The sequence below is a fragment of the Rhea americana genome, unplaced genomic scaffold (genome assembly GCF_003343005.1).
Source record: "Rhea americana isolate MKP2758 unplaced genomic scaffold, rheAme1 scaffold_169, whole genome shotgun sequence".
Classification (NCBI taxonomy): Eukaryota; Metazoa; Chordata; class Aves; order Rheiformes; family Rheidae; genus Rhea; species Rhea americana.
Genome location: NW_028185805.1, coordinates 1,064,602 through 1,079,311, shown reverse-complemented (window position 1 = coordinate 1,079,311; position 14,710 = coordinate 1,064,602). Strand labels below are relative to the sequence as shown.

Genomic DNA, 14,710 nt, shown 5'->3' with positions numbered 1-14,710 from the left:
TAGCGTGAATGTGTTTTGATTGCTTAGTTTTAGTTGTTTATCTTTTGTCAGAAGCAGCAGTTCTGGTGAAGCAGGTGCTTTTCTCTGTCCARAGCTCTGGTGCAGTTCTAGTGGAGATGGACAGGCAGCCAAACTCCACCTAATTCTTCTAGAGGGGTCTTAAAAGTTTCCTGAGCAATTGTGCTGTGACACCAYGTAGGAAGACAAAGTACTACCACTTTGGGAATGATGAATGAACATAACAGTTCCTACTCGTTCAGTCTGTTCTCAGTGGTAGAGGTATATTTGTGGCTTAAACTTCAGAAATACCTAGAGTCCTATGTGGTCAATGGAGACAGGAGAGGTAATTACGATGTTATTAGAYGGATAGATCACTCTCTGGAGACCTGAAAAGCTATCTACTTCCTTCCATTTGTTAGAAATTGTAGGGCTCATCTTGGATTAGAATCCTAAAATCTTACTGAGGYGCCTAAATGAGGCACCACCGAAAGTAAGTGAACTGGATTGCACTCTTGGTATCTTTCAGGAACAAAAAGCACTTTTCTCATTTGCAGCTCTTTGAAAGTCAAACTTTCTTCTAGTAATTGCTATGCAAACATTTTTGATGTCTATGCAGAAACATCTGGACACTTACAGTGGCATCTGAACATAAATATTAAAAGATCGACTAAAACCTGATGTGAGTTAGCCATGCAGATAGCCATAAAAGCCACAAGCACAAAACCTCACTCTTGGCCTTTTGCTGCAAAAGTGGATGCTTCCACCCTTATTTTCAGTATGTTTATGAAGACATCTAAATTCCACCAATTTTTAATGAATCTGAGATGCAGATTATCAAAGGTTGCCACAGCTGACAGGAGTCAAGCATGTAAATATGTTTGATATCTCAGGTCTTATTACCTCAACTTTATCTTGGTAAAAACGGGAATAATAGCTTTTTTCCCTCCAGAAGAGAATACTTCAAAGCCTGAACAGTGCCAGGATAATGGAGATCCTTTAAATTTTTCAAAGATAACTGCAGAAGGCATAAGTCAGTGGATGTGGATCAACTAAGCAATCTCGAATCTTCAGCGCGCCATCACTTGCTCTCCTCTTATCTTCTTCCCACTCCTACTGATTTCTTCTGGGTCTTTTGGCTGTGTTTGCCCTTTCATTGCAGGCTTCAGTGATCTTTACATCATTTGCAGGAGTGATCAACTACAAGTCTTATATCCCACCACAGGAGCTAGGCTGCTTATGGAATGGATTTGGTTTTAAAAASCTATTTCTGTTTCTTTATGTTCTAAAGACGTGTGTAGTATTTCATGAAGAAAAAAAGAAATGTTCTAACTGATGGTTGCACTCCGCGGTTACTAAGTCATTGAGAGATCTTTTTTCTAGATTGGCCCAACCGCAAGGTGAACAAATTGTTGTAAAAGACTCTCAAGAATGGAAACTCACAGATGTTTATACTTGTTTTCTGCCTGAATATTTGGTAAGGACTCTATAATTTAAATAAAAGGGCTATTTTTTCCCAAATTTAATGTCTTTTTAACAGTGTGGGAGTTATAAACATTATAATAATTTTACCACTTTCATATTTAAAAATATGCCCTCTAAGCATTTACATTCAAGATTTGTTTTTCTTCAGATGTGTAAATAACGCTTAGCAATTTGCATCTCATGCATAAATCTCTCTCCTGTTGAATGCAAATTAAAAAATAATTACAATCCAGCCCCTAACCCCTTTCAGTTTCCATTTTTCCCCACCTCCTCATATTTATGGCAACTTATCTGCCTAATTCTTCCAAGGAGAAATTTGGGGCTTATATGTGTTAAAAATTTTTTTTATTGAAATTTTCTTCCACTGAGTAATAAGAAGCCTAGAGCTGATTAATAGTGTTTCCTTTTGCAACCATAATGAAAGTATTTCAGGTTTTATGCATCCCAGATGAACCCACTTGAAATAGTGTGTGTATATATGTGTGTGTGTGTTGCCCTTTCTTGGGATTTATCCAAAAGGARCTTAGTTTCTAGGTTCCTTGTAGAGCAATATTGGTGCTAGCTTAATCAATTTCAATTTACTCTTAAACAAGAAATGAGGCATTTATTAGGATGAGCCATAAAGGGCTAAATGGGCATTTCATGCTGAGACTCTTGGTGAAATTTCAGGTCATTCACCCTGAAAGTTTTTGGAGCTCTGAGTTTGCAAGAACCTCCTCTCTGTCTTGCACTTATGCTGTCTGGTTACACCCTCAGGGTAGTCTTACTCTACAGATTTCCTGCACTGGTAGTTTCTGTGCCCACTAATTAGTATTGCGGGTTTTAGCCCTCTGGAGAGTCTTGCTGTCTTTGTAGAAATGTGACCAACATATCTCACTGAATCATCTTCTTCAGCTCAGACTGACTCTCCTGTTTATTTCTGTGTAGTTCACCTGCTGTCTCCCTGGTTGCTTCACATGCAGAGTCAATCTCACCCAAGGGAGGTYTGCTGTTGTGCGGCGGCAGCCGCAGCGCTCGGCGTGCTTGGACAGCAGGTTGCTCGCACTGAGAGCAGCTACCCCCAATTGCTGGAGACATGTCTCTAGAAAACTCCTCAGCTCTTGGGGCAGGCGTTGTTTTAGTGATTAGATCCAAAAGCTCTCCTAAGTGATGGTGAGCTTTTCCTCTGTTGCTACCTGATCACAGGGCCACTAAATTTAAAGAAGCAAAGAAAAGCGAGGATGTGCTGGCAGGATGGTCCCAGCTGTTTATCCTGGGGAGGTGAGTGRCACTTTTATTTGGAGCGGGAATGCAAGAACTCCAGTTTCACCACACAGGCTGGGGAAGCACAGAGAGGAGAGGAAAACTTGTGCTAGCTTCCTTCTTCATTTTATTGACAGTGTCTTCAAAGACTCACCCTCTCTTCCCCTCCCTGCAAGTTATATTTGGTTTTAAGCTCTCTTGGCTGCTGCATTGATAGCTCCTTACCATTTCCACTGCAATTAATCAGAGCAGGCTTGATTATGCTTTTGTCTCTAATTGTGTGAATCAAAATCCTTCTGTCTAAAGTGAAAAGACCTCCGCTGTCCTGGCACCATGCCACCTGCTCCATCCCCCCAGTGCAACCAGGCATGGCCAGGCGAGCTGGGGGATCACAGTGCTTGCTCTGAAATCATGCAAAGTCGGAACAGAGATGAAGGACTGAGCCCAGCATYGCAGCTTTGGTGTAAGGAGGAGAATGAAGCCACCACTTTAGCCCTTCTCTCATCTGTTTGCGTGCTGCTGCGTAAGAGCGACGTCAGAGCGACTGGGAGGGCTCTGCCCTGCTTGCTGTGGGGCAGAGTGAGCTTCAGCATTTACAGCACACATAATAACTGCTTTTTCAAAAACCAGCCAGGGTAGCGCTCATGCAAGCTGAATTGACGAGGAAGAGTCATTTTGGATAGAAAATGAATGCTCACAGCAATGAACTGGAAGTCCCGAGGAGCTCTATTTCTGACCAATTGTTTCTAACAACCTGCTTTTTGCTTCCATCCCAATTTTACAAAGAGGGACAGGCATGAAAGTTTGGAGAGAAATCGTGACTACTTTGGTTCTTGCCATGGGCCTACCTGGGTCACCCTGATCCTGCCAGGGTCTCACTGTGATTGTTTTTGGAGAGTGAGAACACAGGAATAGCTGATAGGATGTGTGACAGCTTCCATGTGTTATATGAAGTTAACCAGAAGACTAAACTGTATTACAGGAGTTCCCAGTATGACAAAGCTATTGATACTGGCTTTACTGTCTCTTCAGTGCTTGCTCTTTTCCCAGACACTTCACAGTCTGTGAAGCAGGGGAGAAGATGCTTACCATTCTAGAATAAGGCCTTCCTTTGAATCTCAAAGCTCTTTAAAAATACTTATTTAAACCCAGCACTCAGATGGGAGTGACTGCTTCACAATCTGAGGTGTGGAGGTGTTAAAGCTATTTGCCCAGTCTTAAACAGAAGAACCGAACTGGGAGCAGAACTGAGCTGCAGCTGTTCATGTGCCACTCTAACCACTTGTCCGTAATTCCTCCTTGTTATTTACCAGCAGATGATAATTTATACTATTGCCTCTCAGAATGAATAGCAAGTGCAATATTGCTCTCCAAAGCTGCCCAGATGAGAAATTTTCCAGTAAACATACATGCCGCCTAAAACTACAGATAATATTTCTGAAGGACGTACTATGCGACCTTTTTCTTCCACCCGCATAACACTAGGCTGTTCTGGTTTGAAACCAGATTGATTAGTTGCAACTCCAATTCAGCTTGCAGAGTGTAACATTTGAATTTGCTGTATCTTTGGTTAGCAGATCACATCCTTAATATACTCTTACTTGTTAAGCGATAGCTCTATAGGCAGAGATGGAAGTAGCTGGCAAGACCACATTTCCTTTGCTCCTACAGGAGAAGATGACAGGTAACATGATCTTGACCTCTGAAAGTCAGGGGCAGATCTGAGGGTGGGTAACCTGAGCTGGGACTTCTGCTGATCACATAACAACAACACATGCTGGTTCTGTAGCACAGACGTGGCTTAACTCTTTGGAGGAGGCTCATTCTTCGAGTGTTTTTCCAATTGGCACTACATTATATTGGGTCCTAACTCCTTTAAAATTAGGACATATTTAGAATTAATCGGATAAAGGTATTCTATATTATTTGCAATTTTAACTAATTCTTTTTAATAGAAAATACAAACTAATTTCTTGTAGATTTTGCTGTTAAATTTTTGGGTGGAGAAGAAGCAAATCCTTGAGTGAAATACATCTTCAGATGAACTCATAAAGACCATCACTTCAGGTTTTTATTGCTCCCTAAATAGTGTACTGTCTACCCTTTCCCAGGGATCTAGTTTTATACCACTGCCAAACATCATGGGAGCAAAAAAAATCATCTGAATGTTTTAGTAAACTCACAGAAGTAGATGTGGCCGTAAAATGGAAACTAGCTAATGCATTTACAGATGTTCATTTACTCAAGATGAAACTATTGTGCCTCAGAGATACCATATTGCCATGATCTATGGAGAACTGATGAGGTTGCATAATGCTGCTTTTCCAAACTTTTCTTCCAGTTGCTAAATTACGTTATAAGGCACTAAATAATAGACACTCAATATTTTCCTTATATAAATTTATCATGTAGCAATTACTGTAGTTAAACACAGTGTGGATATGTGATTGTAAATGGGAGGTGGCAATCAGAGTAATTAGAAAAGGAAAAGATGTTCCTGCAAAACAACCTCTGCATTACAATATTGCCCACATTATAAACACTTTAACATGTGCTGTGTCCCTTCTCAGTTACACAGTGTAACTCCTGTGTTGATTCAGGCTTGAATTACACAGTAAATCTTGTTTGTGAATTTATAGACTCTCCCTTTGAAGGCAGAACTGTGCCAACCTATTTATTTAAAGTCCTTTTTTCACTGCAATGGCATGCTTTTGAGATATAATACCTTATGTGCAAAATCCCTGAGTGACAGCAGCTCTGCAAGCTCATGACGCTTATAATACATTACATATTATCAATAAAATGGTACAAGACATGTCATAGATCTTATTAACATAACTTTAAATTATGGGTACAAGTTTGACCTATCTGTTGATGGATTAGAAGTAAAGCTTAGATTGTTAAACAGTAGTAAGAGGCTCAGGGCATCATTAAACAAGCTGTTTCAAGTGAAATGTCTGTATTTCACCATAAAAAGTCAAAGTACACCTGCAAAGTTAGCTGTCCCCTAGGCAAGTTACAAAATTTAAAGAAAACCAGAAAAAAAGTTTTGAGTCTTTTTTTTAAATAACGTTTGCCAATACCGTGATAGTAATTATGATCCAGGTTGCTTCTGGAGACCTTGACTGCCCTAACACTGTTTGTTCTGTGCTTCTCCTCATCTCCCAAGGTGAACATGAGAACATAAGTTCTGAACTGCCCAGAGATCCAACCAGTAGCCATACCTTTGGATACCTGTAATGCTTAGTTCGCTTGTCCTTCTGTCCCATTTTTGTGTTGAGATTAATTATGCCAAGACCAGAAAGTCTAGTGACAAGGAGGATCCAAAGAGAGATTTAAAGGTCACCCCCCGAACTGCAGGAGTCTGTACTGGCAGATTCAGTTGTAGAACTGAGGCCTCTAATTGCAAATCGATCATTTACAGATTTTCTGAGAAACATCTAGGATGTTTGTGCATGCTTAGGTAGTGTAACTGATTTTAATTTATGGAGTATTTTTTATTGTGGATTACTAGCCACATCTCTGTGGTATGCACTGTTCTCACTTTGGCAATAGGGAAGAATTTAAAGTAAGTCACTTAAGTGATTTACTTGAAATTATATAGAAGAGCAAGGATGGGGCCAAGAACAACTCATATGTGTCCTAATTCCTAGCCCTATGCTTTACCCTGGAAAAATTCCATTTTGTCTAAGTGTCAGTAGGAGCAGACTTCTATATGTAATAAGGATAAACAAGGCTTTGTCCCCCCAGTGCTTTAACAATTGAATTTTATTTTTAGGATGTGCACATCTGATTTGTCAGGTTTGTTTTGTTTGTTTCTTTCCTTGGTCTAGTAAAGATGGGAGCTGGAAGGCAAGAAGCCCAGAAATAACTGCCTTTTTGCATTATTTCTATAATATAATTTCTGGATCAAGTACAAAATCAAGACTGAGAGAAATCTCTTCCATTGACTTGGGAGGGAATGGAGGGAGACATTTTTTAAAAAAGTGTGTGCCGCTGGTGAGTAAGCTGGCATGCACCACTGAGTCGTTAGTAATGTTTATTCTATTAGACTGGACAGACTTTTGCTGTTGACAAAAAAGCTAACTCAGTCCATTGCACATTAAATTAAGAGAACACACACATGCACCGTAATCACAACTCTCTCTCCCTGTGCACTGATCAGTAATAATTACCTTTTGGGTAGCGTGGAAGGAGATAACCTAAATATTTTCAGGTTAATTATTTCTCTCCTGYACTCAGAAAGATCCTAGCATTTTAATAACAGCAACAGTTTTGTGATGGAGGGTCCTTTGAGACTTAAAATTGGCAACAACAAAAGAACATAGATCTTTGGACAACAGCACTATAAGTCATTCTGCTGCTTTGGTTTTCTTAATCTCCCATAGAGTGATGTAAAAAGCTTTCTTTGACAAGTTTAAAAATGTTAGTTTTCATTCCTTGTACACTGAAAAAATACAGGCACAAATAAGAGCAGCTGTAGCCTTGCACTGGACTTCCTTGTCTCTTTCTCTTAACCTTAAAGTTTACTGTGATGAAAACCAATAGCACCTAGTTGTCAAGAAGCCAGAATAATGACATTTTGTGCCATTATTCTAATGTGTTTTTCACTGTGCATTTTCTTTAATTATTTGCATGAGTAATATCATTATGCATTCATGTCAATACAATTCTAATAATTAATTTACATGATGGCAATTTCTTAATGATTTTGATGTCAAAGTTAATAGCAACATCTGATAGTTGATCTGTTGATGCTGACATAAATTTAACTTTTAATGTATTAATGCCAAAACCAACAGCAGCATCAAATTATGTTCGAGAAAAACAAACATCCACTGGGTAAAACCTTCAGTAGAAAAGTCTTGATCCTTACCCAAGGTTTATAGGTTCAAAATAAAATCAAGGCCTCTAGACATACTGCGTGTCATATTTTTACTTTGTCTTGTTTTATTTATTTATTTATGTCCGTAATATTCCAGATGTCTAAGATTTAACAGATGAAGCTATAAAATATGCTATAAGAGCTGGTGTTTTCTTGCCTCCACCTTGATGCATAAATTCCATATTTTAAACTAATTTAAAATGAATGAATTAATTAAGCTTTTGTCCTTCTGATTCTTTAAACATGAACTCTGAAGTGCTATCCAGTTGAGAACCTAGGACCTGTGTCCTAATTGTATCTTGATTTGTGATTTCAGTTTGCACTGTGTGGTAATAATATCAGCAAAGTAGACTTTATAAGGAGGCAAATATTATTAATATCAGCAAAATAAGAAACAGAGCAATGAATAATAAGGTTTGAAAAATCAATATATTTAGTACATTGGAAGCACTGTACAGTTAAAGAGAGTTGCATGTATGCAACTGTATATATGTACATATGCTCTTATACAGACTCATGGAAGAATTGCAAAACAATTAACATACAATGAAAGCACATTCTTCAGCCTTTGTCCAGGTGCTCTGAAGATCTGTTTAGACATCTATAGAGTTAAATATTATAGTACGCTTTAGTATTGGAAAGATATATGTGAAACAAATTATAGCAACCATAAAATAGTGATGGTTGATTTCCTCCTTTAATCAAAAGCAAAACCCCGTTCCATGACACAATTGCTAGCATAATATTTATTTCCACCTGTTTCAGCCAGTTAAACGTATAGATGAAATGTTAAAAAACATTACAAATAAAATTGATCCTGCCGTGTATTTCAGCCTTTTCCCCACTTGGCTTTTCATCAATGGTATACACTAAGTGAGTGCACATTTCACTTTATATAGTGCAGAGATAATTATACAGCCTCAGTTAGACCTTCCATCACTGGACTATAAAGCACACCTAGTGGAGGTCCAGATCGTCTGCTTTTAAGAACGCTATATCTTTCCCTCTTCAGCTTCCACAAATGGATTATCAATTCATATCTACTGAATAACAAGTCTATATGTCTGATTCTTTTCAGTCTGTTTTATCCTCGCTCTCAAAAATATCAGAATACACACGTTTGAAGCCAATCTCCCAAAACTCTGATCTGTCAGTGGGGACGCTTTTGCTGTGCGCAGTCTTGTGGAGATGAACATGGCTCCATTCAGAGACAGTTTCTTTTGAACAATTTTAAGAGTCCTGCTTGAGGTGGTGAAGGTGCAAAGAAATAGGAAAAAGATATCAAGGTACGTGGACTGCATTTTAAATGTCTGTTAAAAACAACTTAAGGCTGACTTTGAAAGGCTAACTTTGGCCCTGATGCACAGCTGTCCCAAGGTATGTAAAGTATGCAGCTGCACAGGAGACCTTTGGCACATGCACTGCTAATCACTGCTAGTCAGTGACAGTGCAGCTGCTGCTCTCCCTTTCCCTGCAGCGCTTGCTGCTGGCCTCTGCTGAGCCAGGTCTGAAAGGCAATGCCTGGCACGTGGCATGGAGAAGTCCCAACATCAATGACTTTGGGCTCTGATACATTTCTAGGAAGAGGTGGGAAGAAGAAAGGATAGGAGAGACAGCAGGCAGGGACAGATCTGGGGGCAGAGTAGCCTCCACTCGGAAGAAAGTGCCTGGTGCAAGAGGTCTGCCAGTAATGAAAGCAGAAAGCCTGTTGAGATACATGAATGAAGGCGAATATCTACGYATGCTGCTTGCATTCCTGCAAGTGCAGGGGAGGTCTTGGCTTGTGTGGTGTTATCTGTGGAAGCACACAGTTCATACACATCCCTGTGCTGACATCCCCCCTTCCTCTCCTGCCCTTTTGGAGAACATGCTGTGTGACAACAGTCTGTCAATTAATTCCTCACACATATTTTTGTGGTGCTGTACCTGGGAAGGTGGCTGAGAAGCCTGTGAAGTGACAAGAACTTTGTTTACTCAGAATTTTATGATATCCTATAAAATGTACTGTGAAAGCCTGCGTGCAGCTGCCAGAGCTGTCCCCTGCTCTGGTGGAGACCAGGAGAAGACAAAGGAGGAGACGTGTCCAAGAGCCCTTGGACTCCAATCACTCTCTGTCAGGACACCTTACTATGCATCTTAGAGCACATTCAGAAGTTCAGATGTAAGCTTGGCCCACCTCAACCTTTTTTTCTTAAAAAAATCAATGGACTAAAGCAGATACTAGCCAGTTAAGGACAGCAAGAAGGAAAGTTGGAAAAGAGTTTGATATATAGAATGGAGAAGATTTTGATATATAGATTTTGCTGAATGTGCTGTTTTCCCCTAGTTTTGTGTATAGTGAAGATCTGGAGATGCTTTCCACTTCCAGAATAATTTAATTTCAGAGCCTTCATTTTTGAGTGGAGAAAAGGGGCAGAGGATTTCTTTTCTGTGTGAAATTACCCTGTATTACTTAAAGGTTATTTTAATAATAGATTTTAAAATAATAGTATTTTATGTTATGTGACTTTGAAAAATGGATGAGATACTAACTAATTGGTCACTTTTTCTGGGTTTTTAGAAAGCATTGTTTTTTACTGCTTAACTTCCTTTGGAAACAGCTTCATCAAGAACACATCTCTGTTTTAAGAATAGTTGCTCAACAAGGAGCAGTAGTGTAAATGTTATCTTTATTACAGGTGAGTAGAAAATCTCTTAAAAGCATTTCTGAACTGCCTTTGCTTTGTAGGCTGATTGTTGGAAGGTATAAGAAATATGAGTGTGACTGTGGTTTGTCTATTGAGTGAATTTCTCCCATAACTTGAAGGAATTTCTCTCATGTGGCGTTTCAGAGAACTCTTTTTTTTTTTTTTTTCGCTTAGCATGAATACCTGAGCAGAGAACATTTTTCTGACGCAGGGCTTGTCATGAATTGGACACAACACTTCTGAAAACAGAATGTATGAGTTCAAAAGTGAGGCTTTAAAAATTCAGAGCTGGCTGGTGACTGGGAACATTACTAATAAAAATATCTGAGCTTAATATTTGAAAATAGATGTCCCATAGACGAGAACGATATGAATTTCTTTCCTCCCAAAAATTCATACTCAGGTTTTCATAGGAAACCCAAATGTGGCCCAGATCACTGCCTGTGAGTCAAAAGTGGTTCCTTATGTCTCACACAGACACCCACACCCAGCTACAGACATCTCATATAATCTTGCATTTCTTCAAGTCCTCCAATTACTTGTTACACTCATTTATTGTGGGCTGTCTTAAATCAGCTTCCTAGTGACTCAGACATTTATTAACTGCTCAGGTGCCAGGAGTACAGCTTGTGCATAAAAGGTCCAAACCTGAGGTGTTATATTAGAAATTTAGGGGCTGAATCATGGTCTTTCTGCATGCTGAAGTGTTGTAAAGGCAACAGGAGTATCATCTGGGAAAGGGGTTACTTCTGGGATGTCCCCATCACCCTAAGATCTCTGGCTGCTTTGGCCATGGGACTGTTGGCAGCTGCACTAACACAAGCCTGGTCCCTAGGTCATTTGGGGATGTTGTGGGAAAACCAAGCACTTTGAAAGCAACCAAAGCCATTCAAGACTGCAGATTCCCTTGCCCATCTCCAGGTCATGCTGACTGGTGGTGCCACCCAAAGGAGGATGGCTGCAGGGCTGCTCCACTGTCTGGAGTCTCTGGGTAGAGTGGTGGGGGGCAGCATCTCCTGGTTCCCTGTTTACCCTTGGGGAGARGGGGCTGCTGCCGGGGGTGCACCTCCTCTCAAACTAACTTTGAGCACTCAAACCTCTGCTTGTTTTTCACTGTTTGTGCCCTGTCAGCCAGGGCACTAAGAGGAGAATGACTAAAGACCCAGAGCAGTGCTGACCACTCTGGCCGTAAGAAAGCCCTGCTCCCAAGCCCACCTCCTCCAGCATAGAAATGTGGGGTGCTCCAAAGGAGGTAGAATGCATCTTTTTAGAAGTGTCCCTTTTATATGCATTATTMATCAAGTTTCAAGGAAATGGAAGCAACAGACCACTAGCCGTTTCCCTTAATCCACTGCAAGCTCAGAGCTATGACTAGAGTCTAACTGCTCTGGTCCTTGCTGTAAAAGTTGATTTCTGCAAAGGTATTAATTAGTCGGTAGGCAGCCTATCTACTAAGTACAATGCTCATTGGTACACTCTTTGACAGCTAAGCTCAACCTGATTATTAAACGAAGAAAGCTTTCACTTTGAAAGTCTTATTGTTCCTTTTGTCTCTCTCACCACATTTCTTTTGCAGAAACCAAGCTGAACCACGTTGAACTGTGGCTGGAGTTGTGGAACCTCTTTAAAGTGCCATTTAACACTCCAAAAGTCTCAGGTGGGGCGAAGATCACAGGAAGCAAGCGGTGTGTTTTGGTGGAGGCAGCCTCTGAGTTCCCATTGGGTGCATCACTGCACATCAAGCTGGAAAAAACTTCTGCAGCAGGAGCTCCATATCATGTTAGTGGCAGCTTTGTAACAAGAGGAAAATTATTTCCTCTGGTACTTACTGTTGAACTAGATTGATCATGTTGCCTTCGCTCTGCAAGCATTTGGATGTCTTAAGTCTGCAGACTGCAAAGAGATTTCACTGTAACTGGGTGGTAACTAATGTCTATCTATAGCACTGCCTTTGTCACCTAAGGTTTTAAGTCATACAGTTTACTAACTAATTGTACCAAGTAAGTTTTTTTTTTTTTTAACACAATGTGTATTTACAGTCTATAACACTAGAATATATAAAACCTTAAAATATGTTATGTTTAACTCCTAAATCACATAAATCATATGATTTTACAGAGTTGTGTATATTTTTTGCATCCACTTTAGCCTCATACAGTATCTCCAATTGTTTACATATGTTAAAATCTCTTGCATTTAAATAGCTCATTATGCAAATATTTACAAAATACATGGATATTTATTTTTGCTGTACCCTGTATTCAATCACTGAGCTGAGATTTAATGTCTAAACATTGTCTGCAGTGTTGCATGTGTAGAAATGAATTATAAGTAATTATGTACTATATACAATTATACAGGAAAAATTACAGATTCAAAAAATATTGAAGTTGCAAAGCCAAATACTCAAATTTATGGAATGCCATAGTTAAGATGCAGCCCTCATATATATGTGCCTTATAACACAGTCTTAACTATTCAAATTCTATTTTTCTCCCAACAGCCTTCAGCTAAGATGTAAGTGTGAATGTGTCACAGGCCAAGGCAATAGTCTCAGGCCAAGCGTTGGGATCAGAACAAAGCTAAATTTGCAGTGTTTCTCAGACAGGAACATTTTCCTGGAGCTGATCACCTAAGCAACTTAGCTTAATATTTCTAATTTTCCCATCCCCATTGTAAGAACTTGCAACAAGAGAACAGCCTGCATTAATTTACCTCTCAGTCTAGCCATACACAGAGCAGGACTAATTTTGCATTTGAGACATTTGAAAGACATTCTCATATAATCAAAGACTGAATCTGAAGTACATTTTATTGAAAGGCTTTTGACCAGAAAATCTTCCACCAGGAAAAGCTTCTTTGTCAACATGGAAATGTTTTGTGGGAACATTTAGTTTGTGATGATATTTTTGACAGAAAAAAAGTGTAAGCAAGTCAAAAGAAGAAACTATTTCTCACTGACAGTTGTGTCAATGTAAGCCTGCTTTCTTTTCATTCAGTTTCAGAGCATATATTATTTATATTTACTATTCAGCTGTTAAATATTACCATATAACCAGCAGAATAATCTTGAAATGTTTCAGCACTGTTAATGCTGACATTGTGTAATTTGATTATTAGAAGAACGTTCTTTTAACAGCCTTTGTGTGCTCACAGTACTTATATTTCCTACATTTCAAGAAAGTAAAGAATGCCTAGCAATTTAATTTAAGCAGAGATTAAAACTATGAGGATGACACACCATGTTAAAAAAAAAAAAAAAGCCCAAATGGTCTTTGCCCAAATTATAAGCAGCCAGAACAAATTTGCGTGTTAGTCTGAGCAGTCTTAATAATAGATGGCATCCTCAGTTCCATCTATTACATTGCAAACAATTTGTCCTTGGAAGTTTTCTCCCTGAAAACAGTGACTGTAATTCATTTTTTAAAATAATACAATTTATAGAGAATTTGTAACACAACAGAGGATATTTGATGCCAGTTTTTTTAGTGTTAACTGAATCTGTGATGAATGTAAAGAATACTTTTGTCTTCAAGAAAAAGTATTTCTTAAGCTAATTTATAGCAATATTTCCTGCTTTTTCTTAAACTGGGGAAAGGCTGGGCTACAGTGAGATCATTTGGATAAAGATTTCCCAAGATATTGGAGTGAATCTGATTGTGAACCTCTTATTTCCAGTTCACAAAACACTTTATAACTTCCTGAGGTGCTTATTTTAATTCACTGGTAGCTCAGCACTTTCTGCTTGTGGAAACAGGTAAAGCAAACCTGTAATGTAGGAGATTCTGACGTAGACAAGTCYCAGGAAATACCAGGAATCTCATTAAAAACCAGTGCTTTCATAACTCTTCTTACTAAATAAAAAGTAGTATTTGGCTATTGTCTGGTAACGTAGTCATAGTCGCATACTGAYTCTGGCAAGATTTGGAAACATGAGTGCTCACAGCAGACGTGCTCAGAAGCATAACATGGGCAGTAAGAAATTTACTTCCATGTAGGAGACTGACACAAGGACTTGTTTGACTGTAGGCTTGCCTGCTTTTTCCAGGATATATTAATTGGCTGGATAAAAGAGATCACCCTTGTTTTCCACGGACCCTCAGGCTGAGGTGGCTATAACCCCTTCGAAGCTTAGTTTTTACATTCACTCCCTTACTACTTGCTTGCTGTGGAGCTTAATGGAGAAATCCAGTTTTAGGCTTCTGAAGACAGAGATTCTTGAACAACTTTTCTGTAGAAGCAATGGGGCAAGAAAACTAAGAGGTAAAACTCGATGGTTTTATGACAAGGATTATGGACCAACTTTTCCTGCAACAGCAGGCAGCTGTGGTTGGTGATTCAGGAGCCCCCTTTGCAAGCTGACTTGTTCAAACTCAAAAAGCCCAATATATTTATATCTTTTTTTTTTTTTTTT

General features: G+C 39.2%; 1 long non-coding RNA gene across 1 annotated transcript; it reads left to right on the top strand.

The window, feature by feature from the left end:
* The first annotated feature begins 2,488 nt into the window (after nt 1–2,488).
* On the top strand, nt 2,489–13,747 carry LOC146598190 (uncharacterized). The gene is made up of 3 exons (XR_014895309.1): nt 2,489–4,408; nt 8,688–8,895; nt 11,873–13,747. It is a non-coding gene; the product is annotated as an uncharacterized LOC146598190 (long non-coding RNA).
* The last annotated feature ends 963 nt before the right edge of the window (nt 13,748–14,710 follow it).